We start from the raw sequence: 21,153 nt of genomic DNA, 5'->3' as shown, positions 1-21,153 counted from the left end.
GAAAATGGTTCATAAAGAAAATGCCTCTTATCAAACATATCTACTCAATCTCAAAGCAAATAAGTAATACCATTTCTCTAGATATTCCTGAGATTAGACATCATATATTGGGCTTTTTAAAAACATGTTATTGTAATGTTAAATTGTTTAACTCCCTTTTAATAGGTACATGTGCATGTCTACATTTGAATTTGAGAATCACAAGCATGATGTGGTATTTTGCATTGCTTTTAGGCTTTAGCACATTTACATTTTAGAAACATGTTTTATTGTATAATCAAGTATCATGTCTGGAAAATGCTAGATCACTAACACTAAGGAAATAACTTTTTCATCTAATTTATAGTCAAATATCAAGAAAGTATGCATTCATGTTTTAAATATTGGTAATTTTATTTTCTTATACCTATTTGATATTGCAAAAAATATATTTTATTTAATTTCTGAAGCTTTTCCATAGATTGGCATATAATGGATTCCTAGCTTTCCACTCAATGAGATATGAATTTGTCAAATACAATAAATTTGTGGATACATGTATTATTAATTGAAGAGTTGAATTTATGATTGTGGATAAGGTGGTAATTTTTTATTGTTTTGTTAGTAAAAAAAATTAAAGCTTATACATGGCTTATTCTTTGCATACTAGAACACAAGGGCCTTTAAAGAGGTTGCAATTATTTATCATCCACGTGTAGGGGAATATGCCTTTGGTTTTATTACCGCATCAGTTGTCCTTCAGGTTGTTTCTTATGTTTTAGATATCCTTGAAGATGCTTTAGATATCCTTGAATTTGAGATAATACTGAAGCATTCCACGTGAATGTTGGAATTGAGTGGTAGATGGAAATGTTTCTTGCATATCTATAAATTGATATGTATTTGCAGATTATCATTATTGTCATAAATAAAAATCCATGTTTATTGGTAAACATGCAATGTATTTTGGCGTGCTATAGTTTAAATAAATATTATTTCAATTTGTATGGAAGGTAGTTCTTACTTTTCTCCCATTGTCATATGCAGGTTGAGAGTGGAGATGAAGAACTTTGCAGTGTCTATGTTCCCATGAATCATCTATATATTGGTGACATTTTCCTTGTTAACTCTAAATATATTATTTGACCAAACTTATTTGTTTGTGAAAGCATAGGTTGGTAGTCATGCATTTTTATTTCATTACTGTTATTATTTATGGTGTATATGTTTCCATGATATATTTCATTATTTTTGGGATTTTGTTTCATAGATCTAGGGATGATACTTTACCCTCTTCTTTTCACTTTCCAAAACATGTTCTTTCCATTCTATTTTACACTATAGTTTGCAATAAAATTAGTTATCCATCCTTACTTCCTTGGAGGCGTGTGTTGTGACTTCATATCCCAACTTCATTGGATACCTACATTGTGACTTCATATATTGTACATTTGTGCTACTGGGAAGTAATCATAGGAGGAAGGAGAAAGTTATTAATGTGGAATGGACTCCCAACATAGGGATACTGCATTGTAGTAGTAAGACCTACAATTCTTATGAGCATCACATAGATAAAAACCACAAACCAAAGAGGGCCCACAAGGCATGACACCAAAACCACTTAGTGATGTTAATGGCAAAGTGAAGGAGGATGTTATAACATTGGGGACCTACACTCCAAAGGAATGGAATCCCAACATGGGAATGTGCCACTTTGGTAATGAGACTTGAAACTATTACAAACCCCATATATATAGTCATTATTATTATTTTTTTGAAAGGAAAATATCATGGGAAATCCAAGGGATGCTTCCCCACATTTGTGGATGATATCCCTTGTAAACATGTTGACATAGACTTATTTGTTTAACCTAGGGGGATTTGGTTTGTAGCTTCAGAAGAAAATGAGAAATTGTTGGAATGGCCCATTTTAGGAATTTTGAGCAATTTCAGGGGAGTGGAGGCATAGTGATTTCTCTTTCTTTGTCTTTGCAGTATCATGTGATTTCTTGTGGTTTGGATTCAGTAGGCATGTGCGTTTGGGTCATGTTCTTGATTTAGGACCATGTGATACATTTTTATAGTTATTATGCCCCTATCCTTAGCTTTTAGCAAGAATAGTTGTGGAATTGGATGGCCTCTTCTTTGTTGACAACTTAATGCATCTTTAGGGGGGACATGACCATGTTTGAGTGCAAAGAAGACAAGTGTGGAGATGGGGTTTTATATATGGAATTTATATATTGTACATATGTATCCCTTTGTCTTTATTTTCTCTTTTTTCATTGACAAATAGTGTGGGTGTTGCCCAAGATGCTTATTGCATGATAATCTTTTGCAAGGTCACTTTTGGGGACAATGATATGTTGGTTCATTTTATTATGACATATGATTTATGTGCTTCCTTTAATTCTATGCAAAATGGAAAGTCCTCAAGATTGGATGGTTTGCCTTATGAATTTTCTAAGTTCACATGGGACTTTATTGCGGATCATATTTGTTGTTTAGATGTAGAATTTTCTTTTCTAGGTTCCTTTCTGAGTCCCTTAAGTCTTAATTATGGGTTGATGAAGCCTATTCCTAAGAATGCAATGAGAGACTCTATAGGTGGTTAGTATCTTATTACTTTTCTTACCATTGCTTACAAATTTGTGGCAAAGGCTTTCGCTTTGAGGATCTGGTGAGTTTCCAAGTATGTAGTGTGACCGAAGTGGATTAGGTTTGTCTAGGGATTAGGTCAGCCCAGGAGGCAATGGAGTGGACCAGAGAGATAGGGAAACATTACCTTAATTTGAAGATTGACTTAGAAAACACTATGATTGAGTTGGTTATTCTTTCATATTTAAGATACCTTTATGTGCTTAGGTTATGATTCACAGTGTGTGGGTATAATGAGTGATATTTTAACCAATTCCTTGGCCCTCGTTTTGTCATAAAGCCTTATCCCTACGGATAGTGTTATAAAGTTGCTTCAATAGGGTCATCCTTTGGTGCCCTATCTATATTTATGCATTGTTGATGCCTTGGGTTACTTGTTGGAGGCAAGTTTCATTATAAGGAACATCAACATTATTATGCTTTTAGATGGTTTACAAAGGCTAATAACTATTTTGAAGATGACTCTTACTTTCTTGGACACCTTTTGTGGTGTCTTGGGTGCCCTTTTCAGCACTCATAAAATTGATTTTTGGCTTTTTGGGTTAGATTTATCTCTAGAGTGGACTCCTACTACATGTGTTATATTTGTCATGGAGTGATTGTCAAATTAGATGTTCTTTTTGGGATTGTGTTATCACCTATGGACCCATGAGATGCAAAAAACTTATCTATTTTCTTGCATTTATTGAAACTCGGCATTTTATTCATATTAATTACTTATATGTGACATCTGAAAGACTTGATTTGTCCCCAGCCAAGGAATTGAGTATAAATCAAATTTGTTATTACCTGGTTTTCATGTTTTCAAATGGAACCTTGTGAATCTCGTTGTCTAATTTCCTTACCTTTCAAATTGCGTAAGTTGTTGACTTAAAAGGTTCATTTTCTTGTTTCTAGAGCAATGAGGTTTTGGAAGATCTATTTCAATATTAGATGATGTTAATATTGGCATGGGCCTCATCAAATGTTGAACTATGCTATTTGATGGGCCTCATAAAATGTAGAAAAGGAATGAGGTATTTTGCTAAAAGGAATGAGTGGAATGATTAAAGGGCATAAATGGCAAAGAGGGCATAATGAGTGGGATGATTGAAGGGGAAGGCAACACAAATTGAAGGGGAATGCAAAATTCTCTCAAAGGGATTCTACAATGGGATTTACAGCGGCAATGGCAACAACCCCCTTCTAGAGGGCAGAGTGTACAAGCACATAGAGAGAACAGAGGGAAGAATGAGTGGGATGAGAGAAGGCAACATAATATAGAAGATCATTTTCAATGGGATCTACGTAGGCAATGATAACAACCCCCTTCTGGATGGCAACATGTACATGAAAATGGAGAGAACAAAGTAGAATGGCTTCTAGAGTGGGATCCATTGCAATGATGGAAGTAGCCTCCTTATGGAGGGAAGCATGTATAGGCCCAGAGAGATAAAAGCGTATAATGGATTTTGCAATGGGATCTACGGTGATGACACCAAAAAACCTCTTATGGAGGGCAATGTGTATAGGCATAGATAAAGAACATAGTAGAATGCCTGTTGTGATGGGATCTATGGCGGCAATAGCGGAAGCCCCTTCTGGAGGGAAACGGGAATGACCTAGGTTTCCTATGCCAACATATGCACTTCCATGCTTAGAAATTTCTTGAAGGGGCCCTACAAATTCAATGCCATCTCACACGAGATGGTTCAATACACTTTTAGCAAATGGGTAAAGAGAAAACCAAAAAAACTAGTCGCGCAAGGTCTTCCTTCCTAGGACCGATGATCCATTTGCAATGGAGTTTAGTGAAAGGGTTATTTGAGGAAGGAAATTCATCAGCCGGTTGGTTGGGGTGTGCCCCTAGTTGATATTCAATCTTGGGTGAAATTGAAGGGTTATAAGGTGGCGTATGCACCTGCTCATCCATTGTTACTTTGTATTCTGAACCAAATTCCAACACTTACGATTCAGGTCTCTATCGAGTCCAACTAGAAGGAGAATTTGCAAAACTTATAATAGATAAGCTGATGTAGCAGGTCTATTACGTTCATCCAAACAAATTTCACATTGTTCGTCTTCAAACAATGTTTCGTTAGGTGCCTTCCTATGGAAACCTGAATGAGGTAAAATTATTCCCCACATAAGTCCATGACACATTAATTAGTGTGGAATGATGAAATAATGCACATAGATAGGAAAATTCATATATATAGCTGTGGTAGTGTTTTGCTATACAAAAACCCTCCCCATTTCAAATTTTTTATCCAAAACTTTAACATGAAATGGGGCCCCTTTTAGTTAAAATCAATAATTCAATAATAATTGCAAGCTTGGATTTAACCACATAAGACATCCAAGACCTTTTTATGAAACAAATGTAAAATAATATGTCACATCATTTATTTAAAGGATATGCTTCAAAGACTCTCATTGGAAAATCTCCAATGCAATAATGCTATTGGAAATCACAAATTGCAAGTTGAACAATAAAGCAATCCAAAGGTCTATGCCAAACTCTCGATGCGATAATGCAATCGCAATCAGCCATCGCACATACCATGAAACACATAACAAAAGCCCTGTTGGAATACGCCGATGGATTACATAGAGGAAAGGTGTGCTTTTCGATAGCAGGTTGTTAAACATATGATTGTGGGTTAACCCTTAAATCAATAATAAGCAAAAAACAAACGATTTATTGAATATCCCGCCTCCTCATGATACCTCTCACCTTTACCGTGGTCAGAGCCACCTATGGTAATAGCTTAAGCTTGACCTTTGAACCTCCCGATCTACGATATACGATTTTCGCTAATCGCTGATTGGGAAAGCCAAGGGATCCACTTTAAGAGATCGTAAGTAATATGTGCGGATGCGACATATTATTATTACATTTAATTACCACAATTCGCAGTTACGGTGGTCATTAATTGAGCAGTTAAGGTTGAATCCTTCGAGGATTTCATCCACGGTAATATTTGAGTTCATATTGCTTATCACACTTGAATTATCATTAATCTTTGTATTATGCATTGGCTTTGAACAGGTTTTTCTCTGTTACATTCTTTTGTTTCCTTTGCAGAGCAAGTCTGAGTTGATGAATCCAGCTAAAATGACAAACAAATCAAAGAAACTAAAGGCCCCTGTGGTAGGAAAAGAGGAACCAGTGAAGAAGGTCTTGATATTAGATACTACTTGCCTCAGTCTAGGCAAAGCTTCATGGGAGAATATATACAATTTGTTGGAAGCTGAAGATCCGGAGGAGAATGAAGAAATAGTGGCAACAGTTGATTCCACTAACAAGTCAGAAAATACTCTTAAGGATTTGGCTTGCTCCATTCTTCATAGAATAGCAGCCTGCGCCAAGGTTTTACCCTATAATGACTTGGTTAGATGGGTTATTGAAAGCATCAATATCATAGACAAGACTTTCTTTACGGCCAATGGGAGAATGTTTGGCTCATTCAGAGCAGAGGATATCAAAAAAATGTACCATTTTCCTAAACCGCACATGCAATATAACAAAGCATTTTTGGAGGCTTTTGCCAAAGAAAACACCATCGAATCAAACCCTATCAGACAGTGGAGGCATTTCTCGACCATCTCCTTACTGTTATGCGGGTGCAATGATGTGCAGACTCTTTGGAGTGCATGATTCTGCCAAATTTTCTATAGAGATGGTAACTTTAATGGAGGCTGCAGTTAATTCTTTTTTCATGGATTGAGCAACCATTTTGTCTGATAAAATGGCCAACCAAATACTTGATTATAGGAAAAACAGATTCGTGACTACCCGGGTGATACCCCCATTTTATATGAGTGCCTATATTTTGGACACTATCTGTTTCAATTCTCAATACCCCATTCTAGGATGGAAATGGACTCCACAGGACCCTAATCCTATTCATATCTATCATAAGGAATTGTGGAAAGCCCATTACAAAGATCATCTTTATAGAATCTGTCATGGTTTCATCGTCCCTGTGTATTATGACATATTCAATAAACCCACTCCTCAATTATCTAAGGAAGCCTCTGTCCACCAAACTACAATTGGTAGTTGGTTTGGTGAAGAAAAGTTCACCTACATTAGACTTTTTGGCAACATTACTGACCCACATGTCCTTCCCTTATATGTCCCGGATAAGTTACTTGCCAGAGAGTTGGCATATCAGATAACAGTAGAAGGGACATCAAGGAACCTAAAGGAGTCTAAAAAGCATATGTGGCCTTCATTCCCCCTTCGATGTGGTGCTTTCACACTGCATGATTTCAAACATGCAGAAAAGGAAGCCGAGAAAATAAAAATGTTAAAGTTAACAATCATCCCAAAAAGGCAATATGATTCCAAATCGGTTGCCTACAATGTCACTTCTCAGGCCAAAATCGCCAAGTTTGAACATGAGAAGGATATTTATGATGATTTGTTTGCTTCAGTCGAGGTATTTTCTCAGGTGAAACAACTGGCAAAAATCAAATTGGGAGTGGAGGGACTATAGGAATTTTATAAGTTCAGGACACAAAGATTGGAAACGCTACCTCTGGACTTGTTAAATACTACCTCTGTGGTGCAATCACAAGCCCATTTTGAAGAGAAAATTAGTGAAAAGACTCCTGAGAAGGAGGGGACCCCTGTAGACACAGGAAGGAACTAGTGAGCCACTTGATACGCATATTCATATTGATCCTAAGTTAATCAGGGAATGAGAGCAATAAATCATAAGAGCTCACTACACCATAAATGCCTACAGTGCAAAAGCTAGAAGTTATCACAGTTCCGATTGAAGGAACAAGTGGCCTACCCAGAATTCAGCAGGACATAGAGATTATTCCTGAGAATCCCACTAAGGAGATTGTACTACAAACTGAAGAAATACCACCTATTGATGTCTTCTATAGTTTGAAGCATAGGGGTGTAGTTAAAAGACAGAGGAAGAAGGGGAAAATTGATCAAAGTCCTCTTTCAACTCCTCAGGTTGAGATGATGAACATGGTATGGAAAGTAGAAGTCGATCCCTTTGAGGATTTAACAAAGCTATCTCAATTCGCAAGAGCCTACATATTAGCAAAAATGGATAAAGCCACAGAGGTTAGCCATCTGATGAGGGAAAAGGATCAGATGATTACCCAACTTGAGGTGCAATCGACAGAGCAACAACAAAAGATAAATCATCTTGAACAACAGTTAATAGAATAGAGGCAACAAAATGAACAATTAAAAGAGCAGTTGAAATTGGAAAAGCAGAGGATTAATGAGAAGAATCTTCATAAACAACAGGAGTTGTCTCAAGAATTAAGCAAGCTTCAGATGTTAAGAGAGCAAGAAAAGAAGGCAAAGGATGAACAAATCGCACAAATGAAAGAACAAATAGAAAGGTATAAAGGTTATCCACGGGTAAGCGAATTCAGAACATAAGATTTGGAAATAACAAAAGCCTTGTCCCGACAATTGGATATTATTTTCCACAATATATCATTGGCCAACCCCTTATGCGATATTTCTACATCAATGATTGAAAAGGTGGTAGATGCCAGACTTGAATTAGACAAGGCAGATGAAAGGTTAACCAATTTTCTATCCTGACGAGATTCCAATGAAGGAATAGCTACCAATGTACAAAGAATACACGAATCGCATAAGCAAATCCTATTTTCCGAATGGGAGACGCAGTTAATGAAAGATGAAAGCAACGTTTAGATGCAGAGCAGCAACGAATAGTCTGATCGAATTAATAAATAACAGTTTGCATATGTCTAATTTGATCACTGATTGCTCTCCAGGAAAAATCCCAAAAGCAAAGTTGTTAGAACAACAATGGAAACAGGAGCCGGCCCACAGGGAAAAGCAGATTGGAGGAATCTAAAACTTAACATGGGAAATGTTCTGGTTTTTCCTTTTCAAGCCACATAGCCAACAAATGGCCATGAAATGTCTTTCAAATGCAATCAACTGCATGATCTCCGAATTCTCCGATGCCACCTATACAACTCAACTACACTCCAAGATGAGTCAACCTCTAGAAATCCAGCCTATGCTCGCAATTTTTCAGCTGCAATCACAAGAAAAGAAGCCAATACAATGAATTCATTTCAACTGCCATTGCGCCGCTATTTTCATAAAGAATCCCAGATTTTCACTGTCTACAATTAGAATAGTGCATAGCAATTTTTATTGATAGTTAGTTGTTATTTTTAGTATTTAAGACCATTTCATGTATTTAGAAAGGATCCTCACTTTGTATTAAAAACTTTACTTGGGAGTTGCACTATTATACTTCTAATATTTTTTTTTTATCAAAAGCTAGACCAAAGTTTTACATTTTTGTGGAAGAGGCTTTTATAAGATTTGCACTTTTGCATCTTGTGAAGGTGTTCTAAAATAGGAAAGCAGAATCTGAATGTTGTTTACATCGGGAGAATTCAAATGCATATGGTACTATTATCACTTCTTTTGTCTTATTTCTCTATGTGAATGAACATTTCTCTCCATTGCTATATATATATATATATATATATATATATATATATATATATATATATATATGTTTTTAAGCAATTCTTTAACTTATATTTTTTAATGTTTTAGAACTGTCATCATTTGGATATGTATGTCAGTGATATATATTATGTTCAATGCGATAATGTTTTTATTATTACTTTGTTTAACTATTTAAACAAGGTAATCATCATATGAATGCATATTTCTATTTTATCAATAAGTCATCTTTATGGTTATTTGTTTAACAAAAACAATCAAGAATCATGTTGTTAAAATAGTACCCAAGGTAGATTAGTTATATTTGTATATTTTCACATTGTAAGATAAAACACATATCACTCTCATTATACACTACAAACCACTCACCCATAAATTCATATATCACTGGGAAACTGGTCCCATTATATCCAGTTGGAGCCACCACACCAAATAGAAAAGGAGCTGCACTAAGGTTCGGACCAGGTCGTTTTCCCCAATGTTGATGCAACGATTTTAGAGGCATCAACATTTTTGGTGCTAGAAGGAGGGCATGAACTGTGAATGGCGAGCAAATCTAAACCCATAGCCCATTCTGAGAGTAAATCTCCCTCGCCATCTCATCCAACTTATCCCTCGCATTCTAAATCTCCAATTTTCAAGCGAGAAGTTGAAAAGATAACAACCGGTGATGAAAACTTGAACATATTAGAAAATTCCACCCTTGAACCCTCTGAAGTTTAGTCATTAATTCATAAAATTCAAGGGTTTTCAATATCTCAAGAAAATTCAGAGTTATCCCAAGGCAGTGTGACTTTGCAATACATTCCTTCTCAGCCTCTTACAAGATTACGAAGTGAAAATCTTGGTATTGAACCAACAGAATTTCCTCTGCCTAAAAGGAAAAGAGATAGGAAGATACCTGAAGAGTCTGACACTGAGACTCTTTCATCATCATCATCCATTTCATCCAATCCATTGCAAAGTCAACCATCCACTCCCAAAATTCATATCATTGTCCAACAGGGTACAGGTACTTCAACATCCTCTACCCAACCACTTGTAACTACATCCTCACTTTCTTCTGTTGTTAGTGCAACAATGGCACAAAATCAACCACAACCAACACCATGGACAAACCCATGGGTAGTCGCAATTCCTACACCCTTGAGTCAATTACCATCCCACCCTGAAAAGTGGTTGCCAAAGTTTAATCCAGATATCGGCATACTGGCAGAAGAACACATAAACGACTTTACGTTGTCAACAAATTTAAACGGAGTAGCAGAAGAAGACGTTGTTGTGAAGCTTTTCCCATACACATTACAAGGAGCAGCTGGATCATGGTATTTTTCGTTACCATTAGGATCCATTACTAGTTGGAATGCTTCCCAAGAGTAGTTTTTGACTAAGTTCGGAGATGATAGGTCCAAAACAACATTAATCAATGATCTCTCCAATCTTAAACCTAAATCAAAAGAACCCATTAAATATGTCAACTCACGATTTAATAAAATCTTAAATAAAATTCCTGCTACATCTAAACCCAGTGAAGAAGTTGGAAGCATGGTATATTTCTGCTTTACCTTCAAATGTAGCCATCTTCGTTGACAGAGCTGCAAAGCCCACCTTAGTAGAGAATATGAAAGAAGCAATCGCCGTTGAGAAACGTATTATCGCTTTAGAAAAGAAAACCACTCTTGAGGAGAGAAAGTCAAAAAAGGTTACTTTTGAAGATGATTCGAAGAAGAAAGTGGCTAAAGATCCATATGATGTGGAGGGTTTGAAAAATTTTTTAAAGACTATGTCTAGTGAAATGATAGAAATAAAGAAACAGGTAGCAATGACCTCCACTAAAAAGCCATTTAGGAATTTTAAAAGAGCTTAATCAAAACCACCTAATGCCATATCTAATGCAGAATTAGATCCAGATAATGATGAGGATGAAGACACAGTCTTGTCATCCAAGGAAACAGAAGAAGAAGATGCTGTTGAATGTCATGGTATGTGGGACTTCATTTCACCCAATTCTAATAATGAAAGCGAACAGGAAGCTCTCCCAATAAGTACTAGAATTAAAGTTAATGCAGAGCCTGTTCAACCAACTCAAAAGAAGAAAAATGCAAGCCCTACTGCTAAAGATAAATCTCCCATGAAGAAATATGCAGTGTTGCCTAATCAAAATCAACCATCATCTTCCAATCCACCCTCATCATCCAAGACATTCGTAGTCTCTGAATCTATGGATTACAACATTATAGAAGACATGAAGAAAACTAGAGTGAATATCTCTTTGTTTGAGCTTAGCAAACTCAAACATCAACAGAAATTGTTGCTCATAGAATTAAATGCAGTACCTTATTCTCCTCTTCCAAATGTTGCGTTGTCCAAGGCGACTAATGGAACAAGTAAGCCACCATCAGATAGAGTAGATGCTATTGATAATTTTTTGATCGAAGATAGATCTAATTCTCATAATCCTCCTTTTCTTTTAACCTATGAAATCTACAATAGAAATCTACAAAACTACTTAATAGATTCCAGGGCTTCATCAAACATAATGCCAACCTCGGTTTGCTCAAAATTAAACATTGAGCCCCAAAAATCTGTAGTGCATATTGTTCAGTTGGATAGAACTAAGCTTCAAGCCTTGGGAGAGATTAATTCAGTCACCATTAGGTTGTCAGCTAATCCTAGAGTAGTCCAGAGAATTGATATACTGATTGATGAAATCCCTGAGTTCTATGGGTTAATTTTAAGCAAGGATTGGTCTGAGAAACTCCATGGATATATTTCTATTGATTGGTCGCATATGTGGCTTCCCTATGAAGGGAAACCAAATCAAATTAATATCAATCGGGAGAAGCACATGACTCACACTATAATGGAGTTTAAGCAGGAAAATCAACCCATAGCTTTCAACAATAACATTCTCGAAAATTACTCAGCCGAATCATTCTTTGGTAATTTTAATGCTCAATCATCACCTTTCTTTGTTAATAGTTTCACATCGCAGACAGAAATTTTTTCTCATATAGATACAACAAGGTGTGTTACTATTGCTAAAGAAATTGTAAATAAAACTATAGATAAGCCTGTATTTTGGTCTTTATATTTTGATGGATCAAAATCAAATGAAAGTGCAGGAGCAAGATGTATTTTAGTTAGTCCCAAGGGGGAAAAACTATGCTTTCATGCAGACTAGAATTTGAGTGTACAAATAATATTGTTGAATATGAGGCATTGATCCAAGGGCTTTATAAAGCAATAGGCTTGAAGATTCAATATCTAAAAGTATTTGGTGATTCTGAGATTGTCATCAAGCAAGGAATACTATCCATTTCCTTTTTGGACATCTTAAGCATTATCAGTACTTGGTTCAAGACCTCATATCTCATTTTCTAGCATTTAATATTTCTCCCATCCCTAGATCTTAGAATGCAATAGCTGATTTACTAGCCAATGTTGCTTCTAAGCTCCTTCCATTGGAGGATTACAACCCTGATAGGTTTTCAGTCAAATTTACTTTTAGACCATCCGTTCCAAACAATGTCACCAATTGGTGGGTATTTAATCATGACAAAGAAATTTTGAATTTCTTAACTTCTGAGAAATCCTATGATGACCAGATTATTGATGAGAATGACCATGATCGTCAAATAAAGCATTTACCAGAGGAAAACTCTATACCTAAATCCATGGTCAAACTTGAAGATCTTTATGATATCAAGGATAGGTTCAAAGATTTCACTAATTCAAAACTTCAAAGTTCAACTTTTGAGGTTTGAATTAATAAATCTTGGCACTGAGGCCAAACCAAAAAATATTAATCTGGGACTAGGGCTCACTCCAGAAGAAATATAAAAAAGTTTTCTCTTGGAACTATTACGATCTAAAAACTTATGATAATTATATCATACAACACACAATTCCAATCATTTCTGAATAGAAACCTGTGCAGCAGAAATTAAGGAAAATTCATCCGAATTTAGAGAGTTAGATCAAAGCAAAATCGAATAAACTATTGTAAGCAAAGATAATTTTCCCAATCAGGCATTCCAAATGGGTTTCTAACTTAGTACCTGTTAGGAAGAATAATCGTGACATTAGAATATGCATTGATTTCAGAAATCTCAATAAGGCAAGCTAAAAGGATAATTTCCCACTACCAACAATCGAATAGACTCTTCAGGCAGTTGTTGGTACCGAATTAATGTCTTTTTTGGATGGTTTTTCAGGATATAACCAGATATTGGTTCATCCAAATGGCAGACTAAAGACTACCTTCAGAACCAAATGGGGAACATATGCCTACTAGAAAATGCCTTTTGGTTTAATCAATGTTGGAGCTACCTTCAAAAGAGCAATGGATATAGCATTTAAGGGTTTGATTAATAAGTCAGTTTTTGTCTACTTAAACAACATAACTGTGTTCTCCAAGAAAAGAGAAAATTGTTTATATGATTTGAAACAAATCTTTGAACGCTGTAAAAGGTATGGTATTTCATTAAATTCCAAGAAATCATTCTTCACTCTTGATGAAGGTAAACTCTTAGGGTTTATCATATCTAAAAATGGCATTTATATTGATCCAGAAAGAATCAAGGAGATTGTTGAAATTCCTCTGCCACACAATAAAAAATCAATGCAATCATTTTTAGGTCAAATAAATTTTGTAAAAAGATTTGTTCCTAATTTTTTGCAGATTGTTTTACCATTACAAACCATGATTAAGAAAAATTCAGTGTTCAAATGGGCGCATAACGAAAATGAATCCTTTGATTCAATCAAACAGGCGATAATTAATGCTTCTGCATTGAATACCCCAAATTTTTCTAATCATTTTATTTTGTATACTTTAGCATCCAAAACTTCTTATACGAATGTGTTGACACAAATCAATGATCAACAAATTGAAGCACCCATATCCTTTTTCAGCTCTAATCTACAAGGTGTTGAACTTAATTATTCCGAAGTAGAAAAGCAAACTTTCGCTATGTTCAAATCTATTAAACACTTTAGGCCATTCCTCCTAAAGACTCATACAAAAGTAATAGTCCCATTCTCAGCAGTGAGACAATTACTAGTCCAAAGGGAAGTGGTAGAGAAGAGAGCCAATTGGGTTACAACATTACAATAATATGATTTAGATATTAGGCTAGCAAAAATTTTTAGAGGTCAAGGTTTTTGTAGGTTGTTAGCAGGAGCTTCTAACATTCCAGAACATGAATACTTAGACAATGTTCTTCAAATAAACGAGACAAGTATTATGAACTCTAAATCTCAATATGCAGATCTGGTATTTTATTTAAAAAATGGATATGCTCCTCCTAATCTCTCTTACAAAAACAAACGTGCCTTGAGATTGAAAGCAAAACACTTCGAAATCATTGATAATGTGTTATTTAGAAGGAATTATGACTCAATTTTGTTAAGATGCCTTGAAAAAACTGAAGCACAAAAGGTGTTGTAGGCATGATGGACCAGCAGGTGGACATTTTGGATCTCATACAACAGCTCACAAGATATTACATGTTCGATATTATTGGCCCACTTTATTCAAAGATGCTCATGACTATGTAAGAAAATGCAAAATTTGTCAAACTGCCAATGGAAGACAAAGGAAACTAGCCTTTCCTTTGCAGCCAGTCAACATTGAACAGCCATTCGAACAATGGGGACTGGATATCATCGAAGAGATTCTTCCACATTCTTCCAAGTAGCATAGGTCCTTATAGCCATAGATTACTTCACAAAGTGGGTAGAAGCAATTCCTTTGAAGGTAGCCAACTTGGACACAATCATTGAATTCATCGATCAATTCATCATTACCAAGTTTGGCATACCTAATTCTCTCGTTTTTTATAATGCATCTTATTTTTCAGGAAATACCATACTTGAATTTTCTCTCAAGAGAGGATTTAAGTTGAAATATTTTGCAAACTACTATCCTCAGGGAAATGGTTTATCAGAATCAACCAACAAAAATCTTATCAATATTATTAAGAGAACTATTGACCAAAATCAAAAGAATTGGCACAAGTATTTGATATTTGAATTATGGGCAGACTGCATAACACATAAGGCCTCAATAGGTACTTCTCCATTCAACTTAGTGTATGGGAAGGAAGTTGTGATACCAACAAACTTAGCATTCCCATCTATAGCCCTAATGCAGTTTATTGAAGAAAATCCCTCCTCTTCTATTCAATTAAGATATGATCAAATCCTTAAATTAGATGAAGAAAGGGAGAAAGCCAGAATTACACATACAAAACATCAACATATTATTAAATCTTCTTTTGACACAAATTCTATCGGTTCAAAATTTTTACAAATTGGCGATATTGTTTTGAAATGGGACAAAGCACACAAAAATAAAGGAAAACATACTAAATTTCAGAAGATGTGGCTTGGACCGTTTCAAATCATTGAGAATATAGACTTATCAACGTTCATATTGCAAGATCTATCAGGAAAAAGAGATTCTCTTCCTGTCAATGGGATTATCTTGAAAAAATTCTTTACTTAAGAAGGTAACCCCTTCTTACTTGTAAATATTCATTATGCAGTTTTGTTTGTTTGAATTTTTATTTTTAGGAAATAAGGTTGTAAATAGTCTTCCATTGACCTTTTACTATTGGAAATTTATTTAAGGAAATATTGTAAATACTTACTTTCGATAGATGGAAACCTTTAAGGAAAAGGCTACAGTTCTAGAAAGTTAGTTAAAGAATAAAATTGTGAGAACCTTTTTTAGAGTTGTAAAACCTTCACAAGCCTTGACAATACTGTAAATCATTCCAAGTTTTAAAGAGCCAAGAGAGGTTATTTGTAAAAAGTAAAGACTTTTCCAAACTTAGCATCTACAACTCTTAAATTGTCATCCATATACTCTTAAGGAGAAATTCATTCACCCCATCCATTAAGTTTGTGATTTTTCAGAGTGTAATTCTAAAATATGTTTGATATAAAAGATAAGAGGTCTCATCATGAGCCTGCTTACCATCATCATAGGGAACTAATTAAACTGACATTACCAATACTGCATACCAAAACAAGGTAATGGTTTATAATCATAAGACAAGGGGTCTCATCATGAGCTAGCATGTTCAGTTCAATTACAACGAGTGAATGGCATTGTCAACAGATGGCCACCAAATCAGGACAATGGCTTTTTATCTTTTAAAAGAAATATAAAGGTTAAAAAATACAAAAAGAATAAATATGTGTAAACATATCTTTTTGAATTTATCTTTCAAAAGTTATACTCTTAGATGGATGGGACAATGAATGATTACATGGTTAAAAGGTAACCCTGTCGAGACTATAAATGTTTGCTGGTAGCAGAGGCACTACCTGTGACAACAGAGTAAACTTAAAAGCTAAGTTGGAGAAGCCCCCTGCTTTATCTATATCAACCAACCAAAGCTCAAAGAAACCGAGAATGTTTTTATTTTTAGGATTGGAAAAGGAATTACAAAAATATTTTTTCATTATATTCAGAGTTAGTCTTTATCCAACTATTCTTAGATTGTTTTCTTTATCCTAAATGGTTTCCAAATTTAGAAAGCTATAGATATTGCATTACTTTCTGAGAGATAATTGTTTCTTCCAGTGAATCGCCAATTGTTGTGCTATACAACAACCCTCCCCATTTAAATTTTTTTATCTAAAACTTTAACATGAAATGGGGCCCCTTTTAGTTAAAATCAATAATTCAATAATAATCACAAGCTTGGATTTATCCACATAAGACATGCAAGACCTTTTTGTGAAACAAACATAAAATAATATGTTGCATCCTTTATTTAAAGGATATGCTTGAAAGACTCTCATTTGAAAATCTCCAATGCGATAACGCTATCATAAATCGCAAGTTGAACAATGAAGCATTCCAAAGGTCTATGCCAAACTCCCGATGCAATAATGCAATCGCAATCAGCCATCGCACATACCATGAAACACATAACAAAAGCCCCATTGGAATACGCCGATGTGATTACATAGAGGAAAGGTGTGTTTTTTGGTATGAGGTTGTTAAACATATGATTGCTTGTTTAACCCTTAAATCAATAATAAGTGAAAAACAAATGATTTATTGAATATCCCGCCTCCTCACGATACCTATCACCTTTATCGTGATCGGAGCTACCTATGGTAATAGCTTAAGCTTGACCTTTGAACCTCCCAATCTGTGATATGCGATTTTCGCTAATCGTTGATTGGGAAAGCCAAGGGATCCACTTTAAGAGATGGTAAGTAATATGTGAAAATGCGACATATCATTATTACATTTAATTACCACGATTCACGGTTACGAAGGTCATTAATTAAGCAGTTAAGGTTGAATCCTTCGAGGATTTCATATATGTTAATATTTGAGTTCATATTTCTTATCACACTTGAATTATCATCAATCTTTGTATTCTGTGTTTGCTTTGAATGGGTTTTTCTCTGTTACATTCTTTTGTTTCCTTTGCAGAGCAAGTCTGAGTCGATGAATCCAGCAAAAATGACAAAGAAATCAAAGAAACCAAAGGCCCCCGTGGTAGCCAAAGAGGAACCAGTGAAGAAGGTCTTGATATCAGATACTACTTGCCTCGGTCTAGGCAAAGCTTCATGGGAGACTATATACAATTTGCTGGAAGCTGAAGATCTGGAGGAGAATGAAGAAATAGTGGCAACAATCGATTCCACTGACAAGTCAGAGAATACTCTTAAGGATTTGGCCAGCTCCTTTCTTCATAGAATAGCAGCCCGCGCCAAGGTTTTACCCTATAATGACTTGGTCAGATGGGTTATTGAAAGCATCAATATCACAGATAGAACTTTCTTTACGGCCGATGAGAGAATGTTCGACTCATTCAGAGCAGAGGATATCAAAAGAATGTACCATTTGCCTAAACCGCACAAGCGATATAACAAAGCATTTTTGGAGGCTTTCGCCAAAGAAAACGCCATCGAATCAGACCCTATCAGATAATGGAGGCATTTCCTGACCAAGCACAAGCATGAATCATCAAGTATGTACTCCATAGACTCATTAGCATCTCCTTACTATTATGCGGGTGCAATGATGTGCGGACTCTTTGGAGTCGATGATTGTGCCAAATTTTCTATGGAGATGGTACCTTTAATGGAGGCTACAATTAATTTTTTTTCATGGATTGGGAGCCAATTTTGTTTGATGAAATGTCCAAACAAATACTTGATTATAGGAAAAACAGATTCGTGACTACATGGGTGATACCCCCTGTTTTATATGAGTGCCTATATTTTGGACACTATCTGTTTCAATTTTGAATACCCCATTCTAGGATAGAAATGGACTCCACAGGACCCTAACCCTATTCATATCTATCATAAGGAATTGTGGAAAGCCCATTACAAAATTTATTTCTATATAATCTGTCATGGTTTCATCCTCCCTATGTATTATGCCATCTTCAATAAACCCGCTCCTAGGTTTTCCGAGGAAGCCTCTGTCGACCTAACTACAATTGGTAGTTTGTTTGGTGAAGACAAGTTCACCTACATTAGAATTTTCGACAGCACTACTGACCCACATGTCCTTCCCTTATATATCCCGGATAAGTTACTTGCCAGAGAGTTGGCATATAAGATAACAGTAGAAGGGACATTAATGAACCTAAAGGAGAATAAAAAGCATATGTGGCCTTCATTTGCCCTATGATGTGGTGCTTTCATGCTGCATGATTTCAAACATTCAGAAAAGGAAGCCAAGAAAATAAAAATATTAAAGTTAGAAATCATCCAAAAAAGGTAGTAGGATCCCAAATCGATTGCCTATAATGTCACTTCTCAGGCCAAAATCACCAAGTTTTATCATGAGCAAGATATTTATAATTATTTGTTTGCTTCAGCCGAGATATTTTCTCAAGTGAAACAACTGGAAAAAATTAAATTGGGAGTAGAGGGGCTAGAGGAATTTTACAAGTTCCGGACACAGAGATTGGAAACTCTACCTCTGGACTTATTAAATACTACCTCTGTGGTGCAATCACAAGCCCATTTTGAAGAGAAAATTAGTGAAAAGACTCCTGAGAAGGAGGGGACCCCTGAAAAGAAGCAGACATAGGAAGGAACTAGTGAGCCACTTGATACGAATATTCATATTAATCCTAAGTTAATCAGGGAATGGGAGCAATTTGACTCAATCATCAATAACCCGAATAAATCCCAAGAGCTCACTACGCAAGAAATGCCTACAGTGCAAAAGCTAAAAGTTATCACAGTTCCGATTGAAGGAACAAGCGGCCTACCTAGAATTCAATAGGACATAGAGATTATTCCCAAGAATCCCACTGAGGAGATTGTACTACAAACTGAAGAAATACCACCTCTTGATGTCTTCTACAGTCCGAATCACAAGGTTGTAGTTAAAAGATAGAGGAAGAAGAGGAAAATTGATCAAAGTCCTCTTTCAACTCCTCAGTCTCAGATGGTGAACGTGGTATGGAAACCAGAAGTCAACCCCTCCGAGGATTTAACAAAGCTATCTAAGTTCGCAGGAGCCTACATTGCGATGACAATGGATAAAGTCACAAAGGTTAGCCACCTGATGAGGGAAAAAGATTAGATGATTACCCAACTTGAGGTGCAATTGGCAGAGCAACAACAGAAGATAAATCACCTTGAACAATAGTTAATAGAACAGAGGCAACAAAATGAACAATTAAAAGAGGAGTTGAAATTCAAAAAGCAGAGGATTAATGAGCAGAATCTTCATAAACAACAGGAGTTGTCTCAAGAATTGAGTATGCTTAAGATGTTAAGAGAGTAAGAAAAGAAGGCAAAGGATGAAAAAATCCCATAACTGAAAGAACAAATAGAAAGGTATAAAGGTTATCCATAGGTAAGCAAAATTAGAACAGAAGCTTTGGAAATAACCAAAGCCTTGTCTCGACAGTTGGATATTCTTTGCCACAATATATCATTGGCCAACCCCTTATGCGATATTTCTACATCAATAATTGAAAAGGCAGTAGACGCCAGACTTGAATTAGACAAGGCAGATGAAAGGTTAACCAATTTTCTGTCATGGCAAGATTCCAAAGAAGGAATAGCTACCAATCTGCCAAGAATACAAGAATTACATAAGGAAATATTGTTTTCCAAATGGGAGTCCCAATTAATGAAAGCTGAAAGAGCAACGTCTAGATGCAGAGTAGCAATGAATAGTCTAATTGAATTAATAAATAATAGTTTGCATATGTCTAATTTGATCACTGATTGCTCTCCAGGAAAACTTCCAAAAGCAAAGTCGTTAGAAGAACAATGGAAACAGGAGTTGGTGGACAAGGAAAAGCAGATTGGAGGAATCCCAAGCTTGACACTGGAAACATTTTGGTTTTTCCTTGTCAAGCCACATAACCAGCATATGACCATGAAATGTCTTTCGGATGCAATCAACTGCATGATCTTCGAACTCTCCGATGCCACCTATACAACTCAGCTACACTCTAGGATGAACCAGCCTCCAGAAATCTAGCCTATGCTCGCAATCTGTCAGCTGCAATCACAGGAAAAGAATTCGATACAATGAATTCATTTCAACCACCATTGTGCTACTATTTTCATAAAGAATCCCAGATTTTCATGTCTATAGTTAGAACAGTGCATAGCGATTTTTATTGATAGTTAGTTTTTATTTTTAGTATTTAAGACCCTTTCATGTATTTAGAAAGGGTCCTCAATTTGTATTAAAATCTTGACTTGGGAGTTGCACTATTGTACTTCTAATATTTTTTTTATTATCAAAAGCTGGACCAAAGTTCTGCATTTTTGTGGAAGAGGCTTTTATAAGATTTTCACTTTTGCATCTTTTGAAGGTGTTTTCAAATAGGAAAGCAGAATCTGAATGTTGTTTACATCGGGAGAATTCAAATGCATACGACACTATTATCATTTTTTTGTCTTATTTCTCTATGTGAATGAATATTTCTCACCATTGCTATTATATATATATATATATATATATATATAGAGAGAGAGAGAGAGAGAGAGAGAGAGAGAGAGAGATGTGTGTGTGT

The 21,153-nt window shown here is 35.6% G+C and overlaps 1 pseudogene; it reads right to left on the bottom strand.

Moving 5' to 3' along the window:
• Positions 1–10,470, bottom strand: part of LOC149152954 (pre-mRNA-processing-splicing factor 8A-like) — a 112,168-nt pseudogene extending 101,698 nt beyond the window's left edge.
• Between the last annotated feature and the right edge of the window lie 10,683 nt (positions 10,471–21,153).

This window comes from Pinus tabuliformis, chromosome 9 (genome assembly GCF_031772625.1).
Source record: "Pinus tabuliformis cultivar Carrire ecotype Pingquan chromosome 9, CPIR1, whole genome shotgun sequence".
Taxonomy (NCBI): domain Eukaryota; kingdom Viridiplantae; phylum Streptophyta; class Pinopsida; order Pinales; family Pinaceae; genus Pinus; species Pinus tabuliformis.
The sequence above is the reverse complement of the archived record's forward strand: the minus strand, read 5'-3'. Positions and strand labels throughout refer to the sequence as shown.